Below are 10,011 nucleotides of genomic sequence, written 5' to 3'. Positions count from 1 at the left end.
CAATAAAAAACAGTGTTCTGCATAGAAGGCGGAATCTATGTCCAATAATTTTAACTGCAAACACGGAAGAAATACAAGAGCTGCAAATCCAAAAGATGTGTATGGAGCGGTAACATTGCCAAACTTCATTCTTCAGAGTGGCTAGCTTCCTTCGTCACTTTCCTGAATAAGTGCTCTTTCATTCTAAATGTGATGCGGTATCTAAACTTCAGTCTGATGCTCGCTTCCCTCCGTACGACGTCGTTTTGCTGAGCATCTCAGGTACAGTTCGTCGCACACAACAGAGACTGGTTCCAACCTAATCCCTCCTTAGGGACATCCGGTCTCCAGAAAGAAAGAAAGAGGTGGAGCCCCTTCACGCCCACACCGGCATGATGGACAACACAAAAGGTCTATTGCCTTCTCTGCATAACTGTTGGTTTTCACTAAAGTGAGTTCTCTCAGGATGTATGTACTGCGATGTTCGCGTACGTCTGGTTAAGGTTAGCCATTAATATGCGCTCATCTGGAAATAGATTGGGTCGAAAGTTGAACTAAGGGTAGCGACTTGAAGCCCAGGGAGGAAAAAATCGACAAGCCAAGAGCCAAGGGAATAAAACCTCAGCTATAGTTGGGTCGGGTTGTAAGAGCAGTAGAGGTTTTGTTGCTGATTGTGAGAGGTCATGCAAGGGTAGGCCGTGTTAGTTCAGTTATCATACAGCCTCATACCGTTGACTTTGTGTTGTGGTGTTACTCGGCGACTGCTGTTGGGTGCTGGTGTTGGCTTTTCAGTCACCGTCATCGTACCTGTAGTAGTTATCATCGTTTAGTGTCCGACAGGTCATATCTCAGATTCACAGTCATTCTCCGGAATGGAACCTGTTTACAGACTGGAGTACATGCTACTGCATCAAAATCAGTATCACCTAAGTTGTTACTTGCACACTCTTTTACTTTCGTAGAGCACACATTCACTTAGTGTGGCATGGAAACTAATTCATACCCAGCATTATCGCCAGATATTAAACTCTCATTACTAACTGCTTTCTCGTTAGTTTCTGGTTTCACAAAGGCACTCTTATGTTTTAATTTGTCAAGCTTCCCATAAAGCTCAATACTCCTTTTAGTCAGAAAAACATAATGGTCGTTTTTAAAGGTTCGTACGTCAGTCTGTAAAATGGAACTCTTCTAGGATCGCTTTGTTGTCCGTCTCACTGTCGGAAAGTTAAAGATACTTTTTCTCAGGAACGAAGAGACACATCATGTTCCAACTTATGTCACCTGTTATGTTCTACAGTCCGTCGGCGGTGTAAGAATTTTAAGCTCCTAAGTCACACCAGTTTAAAGATACGGCCATTTATGACACATATTTTAGTACTCAAAAACTCACATATTAAAACCTGTAGAAACAAGTCCATTGGGAGTTTGTGATTTGATTGTACGTGAGCCGTGTGCGACTCGTGTACGTACAATTTATTGTTTTTACATCTTGTCTTTGCGGTACTGCCGTCTCATTACTTATTCAATTTGTTGGCGTCAATAAGTTGCTGGCTTGCTACCCGTGAGTGGTAGCAGCAGCGCTTATCGATAAGAGCACGGTCGTATTATCTTTGAAGCGACCGTTATTATTTCCAGGTCGGCGTGTGTCGAGAGTTCAGCCGGAATGCACCTCCACTGAGGTCCGGACAGCCAGTACTCGCCGACCGCTTGCGACACACATGCACAAACTGGGAGTCACAGTACATGGCGTTCGCACACGTCCGACGGAAGGAGACTGGTGCGGAAACTACCTTTGGTTGGTCGTTAGGTCGGTCATCGGATGACATGTATTTGGTCTTTTGACCGTTTGTAGGCCTCGTCAGTTGGTCATCTTGCCGGACGTGGGTCTGTTCCTTCCCTGTGCAGTGATGTCGGGTGGCCAGTGGGCAGTTGTTCCCTCAGCATGGTTGGGTCCGAGCCAGTGTGCCCGGGTCGGCGTGTCTCCGAGTTCCGAACGGACATCAAGAGAGTCGGGATGGAGCTGCAGTGACCTCCGGACAGCCATTACTCGCCCGACCGTTGCCGACACACATAACTTGAGTGAGGACGACCTCGGTTGTTCGGTCGGTCAGTCGTCTCATCGGATGACGTGTATTTGGTCGCCGACCGCTTGTGGAAACTCTGTGTGTGTGTGACTTGTGATTTCTCCTTGTGGTTCCACAGTGATTGGTTTTAGAATTGTCGGAGTTCTTGGTGCAAGTATTTACGTGGAACTGTGTGTAGCTTCTGTGATTTGCACTGAGCAGTTATCAATACTGCCTGCGTACTGGAGTAGGCAAACGGTCCGTTGGGTCAGAGCAGCGAGTGTGTGTTTCCCCATCGTTTTGATGCTGTCCGGCCTTTGGTGTTTATTTATATTTTTGAGTAGTTATTGTGCCCTGGCTGTATTTAAACGCCCATTTTGAAGACGTAGAACTGCTGGTATCTTCGTCCTCGCTGACATTTTCCGTTGTCGTGCCATTGGTCGGGTAGAGGGGCTTTTATTAGTTTGGTGGTCGGTCCTTCAGCCGTGCCTGGGTCGTGTTGCCGTCCGATTATTTAATCTTACTTTGGGTGCCCGTCTCACCTAAACACATGTTAGAGTTACCTCCTTAGGCCGATCCTTGGAACACTTCTACGTACCATTGTTCTGTTGTTTTTAGATTGTGATTTTATCTCAAGTACTGGGCGAGACCTTCAGCCGCCCATTGATTTAGTTTGTTTTAATTTTAAAATAAGGCCTTCAGCCGACTTGGATTAATGTTTCAAGATTGATTTCTTTAAAGCTCATTTTTTTTTAAAAAAGGAGACTTTTCCTCTATTGCAAATCCTTGTTATCCAGGCCTTAAGGCTTGAGTTGTACTATGTTCAGTACGTGGCCTTCAGACGAGCTTTCATGTCAAATACTTTTAAGGCCTTAAGCAGCCTTAAATTAAAATTAGAAATTTCACTTGTTAAAACCTTTAAAATTTTCTTCTCTATTGGAAATTCTTATTATCCAGGCCTTAAGCCTCACTTCTATGTCTAGTGTGTGGCCTTCGGCCGAGTATTTACGTAATTTTTTTTAAGTATGACCTTCAGCCGCATGTATTTCTTAAAGCAGTTTCAATAACTTGTGTTCGGGCTGTCAGCCTTATTGTTTTTAATCTTTTTAAGGGCATGTGTGATTAATTGTTTTAGCAAAAGCGCGGGATTAGCCGAGCGGTCTCAGGCCCAGCAGTCATGGAGTGTGCGGCTGATCCTGGCGGAGGTTCGAGTCCTCCCTCGGGCATGGGTGTGTCTGCGTTTGTCTTTAGGATAATTTAGGTTAAGTAGTGTGTAAGCTTAGGGACTGATGACCGTAGCAGACTTCACACACATCTGAACATTTTTTTTTAGCAAAATAATGTTTGTATGTTTGTGCAAGTAACAGCAACTAATTTGGACCCCTTTCCACAAACCGACCGGCTCTGTCCTGCGAAACCAGATTTCAGTATGTACTATGGATGCATCAGACGCTAAGCGACATTTCTCAATCGCTTGATTTTCGAGCGGAGTCTTTGGTCAGAGTAGCTGTGTCGCTGGAAGATGTGCTTGCTTTAGTTATCGCTGCTGAGCGCCGAGGAGAGCTGGAGCTCTGTCGTATGAGTAGTGAGGCAGATGTCGAACAGAGGACTCGTGCCAGTGTAGACGTCAATTTAAGTGCATCTGTGTATAAGTAAATTAATTTTTATTAGGATATTGTGAAACAGACGAGTGGAATAGGTTAGCGATTTAGGTTGAAAAGAGTACTAAGAGAAATGAAGGTAATATTATTATTTACTAGCGCTGCAGCTCCGTAGTTAGGATTCATTGTTGAATGAGACATCCTTATCAGAGAACTTGAGAATTTTCGTTAAAGATGGAGTAATTTTCACTGTAATATATTTTTTACGTTGATTAATGACTTGTCCAACATTAGTGAGAGTTAGAATTTATTATCAATGTTGCCCTTAGTCAATGTTGATGAGTGTTGTAACATGAATTTCATATCAAAATAATACATACGATAATTTAAACACACTTTTTAAAGAAATATTTCACCTAAGATCTTTATCCATGTCCTTGAACCAAGTCTTTTTATCTGAAGGACTGTCTCACTCAATGATGTGTAAAATAGTCTACTTGCTGTCTGGAGAATTACATTACGATCTGAGCTATTTAAGTTCGAATTTGCAGCTGGCGCATAGAGAGCAGAAAGGATCGTATTTCCAATCAATCACATTACGAGGTAAGATATTTTCATTCCAGTGTCTGTTTGCTACGAAAACTATCAACGGACGAGGGCCACATCATGAACACCATTGTTAGGCAGAGCATTTACGAACAGGAACCACTTTCTTTAATTAAATATATTAATAGTTAATAGTTAATAGTAAGTGGTTCATGGTGTGGGTTCCTGTAGTCATGTCCTAGTTTATGAACCACGGGCAACGTATGAGTGGCCAAGTAAGTGGTCCTGACAGTCGGGATACCAGTTAGTTTGGAATAAGGATGGGCATCTCGGACATATTCTGAGTCATGGTCACCTTTGTGCTCATACGGCAAAGACTACCAAATCCACCGGTTAGTCCCTCAACCGTTAGGGGTAAAACTCAAAGGGACTCGGGGCAAGTAAGGCTAGCAACCTGCTTCTCCGATACTTTAAATATGATGCTGGCAACAATCAGAGCAAAATGCCTCGGACCTTTGGAGGCGACGGAGTCCCACCTCTAACTGAAAAACCAGGAACTCCTAAAGTAGGGATTGGCAAACAAATAATAATGAGATGGGGAGCTATTAATATCAATGGGGGCTACCCTGGGAAGAAGGTAGAGCTGGCAGAGGCTGCAAGTAAGATGGGGCTAGACGTTTTAGCTGTTAGTGACATTCGGGTAAGGGGTGAGAAAGAAGAGGAAGTGGGAGAATACAAGGTCTACCTGTCAGGAGTCAAAGCAGGAATAGCACAGTGGGGTGTAGTGCTTTACATCAGGAAAGAAATGGAACCCAGCGTAGTTGCAGTAAGGTATGTAAACGAACGACTGATTTGGATAGATTTGACAGTGTCTAGCAAGAAAATTAGGATTGTGTCAGTATATTCGCATTGTGAAGGGACAGATCAAGATAAAATGGATAGTTTTTATGAGGCACTCAGTGATGTAGTTGTTAGAGTAAAGGACAAGGACAGTGTTCTGCTCATGGGTGATTTTAATGCCAGGATTGGAAATCGAACAAAAGGGTATGAAAAGGTTAAGGGTAAATTTGGAGAGGATATGGAGGCCAACAGGAACGGGAAACAACTCTTGGATTTCTGTGCCAGGATGGGCTTAGTAATCACAAACTCCTTTTTTAAACATAAGAACATTCACCGGTAAACTTGGGAAGGCAGGGGAACCAGATCTGTCATTGACTATATAATAACAGATCAGGAATTCAGGAAGGCTGTGAGGGACACACGTATATTCAGGGGATTATTTGATGGCACTGATCATTATTTAGTCTGAGTGAAATTGGGATTGTGAGGCCGAAAGTTCAGGAGGTCAGGTTCATATGTAGGAGGATAAGAGTGGAGAAACTTCATGATAAGGAAATCAGGCACAATTACATAACAGCAATCTCAGAAAGGCACCAGTTAGTTGAATGTAGTCAATTACAGTCATTGGAAAATGAATGGACAAGGTACAGGGACACAGTACAAGAAGTGGCTAAAGAATGTCTTGGAACAGTTGTGTGTAAAAGTAGGATGAAGCAAACAGCTTGGTGGAATGACACAGTCAAGGCAGCCTATAAAAGGAAAAAGAAGGCGTATCAGAAATGCCTACATACTAGAACTCAGGTAGACAGAGAAAGTTATGTTGAAGAAAGAAACAAAGCCAAACAGATAATTGCAGCATCGAAGAAGAAACCTTGGGAAGACTTGAGTTTTGAGAAACAGGTTGGAGACTATGGGTCAAGCTGCTGGAAAATCATTCTGGTGTATAATTAACAGTATTCGAAAGAGTGGTAAGAAGGGAATGACCAGTATTTTGGACAGGTCAGGAAAACTGCTGGTGAATCTTTTGGATGCGTTGGGCAGATGGAGAGAATATTTTGAAGAGCAACTCAATGTAGGTGAAAATACGATCATTAATGTTTCAGATTTCGAGGTAGAATGGGATAGGAATGATGATGCAAAATGGATCACATTTGAGGAAGTGGAGAAAATGGTCAATTGATTGCAGTGCAATAAAGCAGCTGGGGTGGATGAAATTAAGTCGGAATTCATCAAATACAGTGGAACGTCAGGTCTTAAATGGCTACACAGGATAATTGAATTGGCCTGGGAGTCGGGATAGGTTCCATCAGACTGGACAAAAGCATTAATCACACCAATCTTTAAACATGGAAACAGAAAAGGTTGTAACAACTACAGAGGTATCTCTTTAATCAGCGTTGTGGGTAAAATCTTCTTAGGTATTGTTGAAAGTAAAGTGTGAGTATGTTGAGGACCAATTGGATGAAAATCAGTGTGGGTTTAGGCCTCTTAGAGGTTGTCAGGACCAGATCTTTAGCTTACGATAAATAATGGAGAAGTGTTATAAGTGGAACAGGGAACTGTATCTATGCTTTATAGATCTAGAAAAGGCATATGACCGGATTCGTAGGAGGAAGTTATTGTCTGTTCTACGAGATTATGGAATAGGAGGCAAAGTTTTGCAAGCAATTAAAGGTCTTTACATGGATAGTCAGGCAGTAGTTAGAGCTGACGGTAAATTGAGTTCATGGTTCAGAGTGGTTTCAGGGGTAAGACAAGGCTGCAACCTGTCTCCATTGTTGTTCATATTATTTATGGATCATATGTTGAAAACAATAGACTGACTGGGTGAGATCAAGATATGTGAACACAAAACAAGCAGTCTTGCATATGCGGATGACTTAGTTGTGATGGCATATTCGATTGAAAGTTTGCAAAGTAATATTTCAGAGCTAGATCAGAAATGTAGGGACTATGGTATGAAGATTAGCATCTCCAAAAATGGCTCTGAGCACTATGGGACTTAACTGTGTGCTCATCAGTCCCCTAGAACTCAGAACTATTTGAACATAACCAACCTAAGGACATCACACACATCCATGCCCGAGGCAGGGTTCGAACCTGCGACCGTAGCAGTCGCGCGATTACGGACTGAGCGCCTTAACCGCTAGACCACCGCGGCCGGCTAGCATCTCCAAAACGAAAGTAATGTCAGTGGGAAAGAAATATAAAGGGATTGAGAGCCAAATAGGAGGAACATAGTTATAACAGGTGAACAAATTCAAGTACTTAGGATGCATATTCTCTCAGGATGGCAACATAGTGAAAGAACTGGAAGCCAGGTGTAGCAAAGTTAACGCAGTGAGCGCTCATCTACGATTTACTCTCTTCTGCAAGAAGGAAGTCAGTACCAAGACTAATTTATCCGTGCACCGTTCAATCTTTCGACCAACTTTGTTGTATGGGAGCGATAGCTGGGTGGATTCAGTTTACCTTATCAACAAGGTTGAGGTTACGGATATGAAAGTAGCTAGGATGATTGTAGGTACTAGCAGATGGGAACAATGGCAAGAGGGTGTCCACAATGAGGAAATCAAAGAAAAACTGGGAAAGAACTCTACATCTACATGTACATTTATACTCCGCAAGCCACTCGACGGTGTGTGGCGGAGGGCACTTTACGTGCCACTGTCATTACCTCTCTTTCCTGTTCCAGTCTCGTATGGTTCGCGGGAAGAACGACTGTCTGAAAGCCTCCGTGTGCGCTCTAATCTCTCTAATTTTACATTCGTGATCTCCTCGGGAGGTATAAGTAGGGGGAAGCAATATATTCGATACCTCATCCAGAAACGCACCATCTCGAAACCTGGTGAGCAAGCTACACCGCGATGCAGAGCGCCTCTCTTGCAGAGTTTGCCACTTAAGCTTGTTAAACATCTGCGTAACGCTATCACGGTTACCAAATAACCCTGTGACGAAACGCGCCGCTCTTCTTTGGATCTTCACTATCTCCGTCGTCAACCCGACCTGGTACGGATCCCACACTGATGAGCAATACTCAAGTATAGGTCGAACGAGTGTTTTGTAAGCCACGTCCTTTGTTGATGGACTACATTTTCTAAGGATTCTCCCAATGAATCTCAACCTGGTACCCGCCTTACCAACAATTAATTTTATATGATCATTCCACTTCATATCATTCATCACGCATACTCCCAGATATTTTACAGAAGTAGCTGCTACCAGTATTTGTTCCGCTATCATATAATCATACAATAAAGGATCCTTCTTTCTATGTATTCACAATACATTACATTTGTCTATGTTAAGAGTCAGTTGCCACTCCCTGCACCAAGTGCCTATCCGCTGCAGATCTTCCTGCATTTCGCTACAATTTTCTAATGCTGCAACTTCTCTGTATACTACAGCATCATCCGCGAAAAGCCGCATGGAACTTCCGACACTATCTACTAGGTCATTTATATATATTGTCCCATAACACTCCCCTGTGGCACACCAGAGGTTACTTTAACGTCTGTAGACGTCTCTCTATTGATAACAACATGCTGTGCTCTGTTTGCTAAAAACTCTTCAATCCAGCCACACAGCTGGTGTGATATTCCGTAGGCTCTTACTTTGTTTATCAGGCGACAGTGCGGAACTCTATCGAACGCATTCCGGAAGTCAAGAAAGCATCTACCTGGGAGCCTGTATCTAATGTTTTCTGGGTCTCATGCACAAATAAAGCGAGTTGGGTCTCACACGATCGCTGTTTCCGGAATCCATGTTGATTCCTACAGATTAGATTCTGGGTTTCCAAAAACGACATGATACTCGAGCAAAAAACATGTTCTAAAATTCTACAACAGATCGACTTCAAAGGTAGAGGTCTACAGTTTTGCGCATCTGCTCGACGACCCTTCTTGAAGACTGGGGCTACCTGTGGTCTTTTCCAATCATTTGGTACCTTCCGTTCCTCTAGAGACTTGCGGTACACGGCTGTTAGAAGGGGGGCAAGTTCTTTCGCGTACTCTGTGTAGAATCTGAATTGGTATCCCTCTGTTGAGTGATTCCAGTTGCTTTTCTATTCCTTGGACACTTATTTCGATGTCGGCCATTTTTTCGTTTGTGCGAGGATTTAGAGAAGGAACTGCAGTGCGGTCTACCACTGTGAAACAGCTTTGAAAAAAGGAATTTAGTATTTCAGCTTTACGCGTGTCATCCTCTGTTTCAAAGCCATCATCATCCCGGAGTGTCTGGATATGCTGTTTCGAGCCACTTACTGATTTAACGTAAAACCAGAACTTCCTAGGATTTTCTGTCAAGTCGGTACATAGAATTTTACTTTCGAATTCACTGAACGCTTCACGCATAGCCATCCTTACGCTAACTTTGACATCGTTTAGCTTCTGTTTGTATGACTGCTTTTAAACTTGGAGTGAAGCTCTCTTTGCTTTCGCAATAATTTGCTAAATGGGGGAGTTCAAATGGCTCTGAGCACTATGGGACTTAACTACTGTGGTCATCAGTCCCCTAGAACTTAGAACTGCTTAAACCTAACTAACCTAAGGACATGACACACACCCATGCCTGAGGCAGGATTCGAACCTGCGACCGTAGCAGACGCGCGGTTCCGGAGTAGTTTGCTAACTTTGTTGTTGAACCACGGTGGGTTTTTTCCATCCCTCACAGTTTTACTCGTCACGTACCTGTCTAAAACGCATTTTACGATTGCCTTGAACTTTTTCCATAAACACTCAACATTGTCAGTGTCGGAACATAAATTTTCGTTTTCATCTGTTAGGCAGTCTGAAATCTGCCTTCTATTACTCTTGCTAAACAGATAAACCTTCCTCCCTTTTTTTATATTCCTATTAACTTCCATATTCAGGGATGCTGCAAAGGCCTTATGATCACTGATTCCCTGTTCTGCCATACAGAGTCGAAAAGTTCGGGTCTGTTTGTTATCAGTAGGTCCAAGATGTTATCTCCACGAGTCGTTT

Source organism: Schistocerca gregaria, chromosome 7 (assembly GCF_023897955.1).
Source record: "Schistocerca gregaria isolate iqSchGreg1 chromosome 7, iqSchGreg1.2, whole genome shotgun sequence".
Taxonomy (NCBI): domain Eukaryota; kingdom Metazoa; phylum Arthropoda; class Insecta; order Orthoptera; family Acrididae; genus Schistocerca; species Schistocerca gregaria.
The sequence above is the reverse complement of the archived record's forward strand: the minus strand, read 5'-3'. Positions refer to the sequence as shown.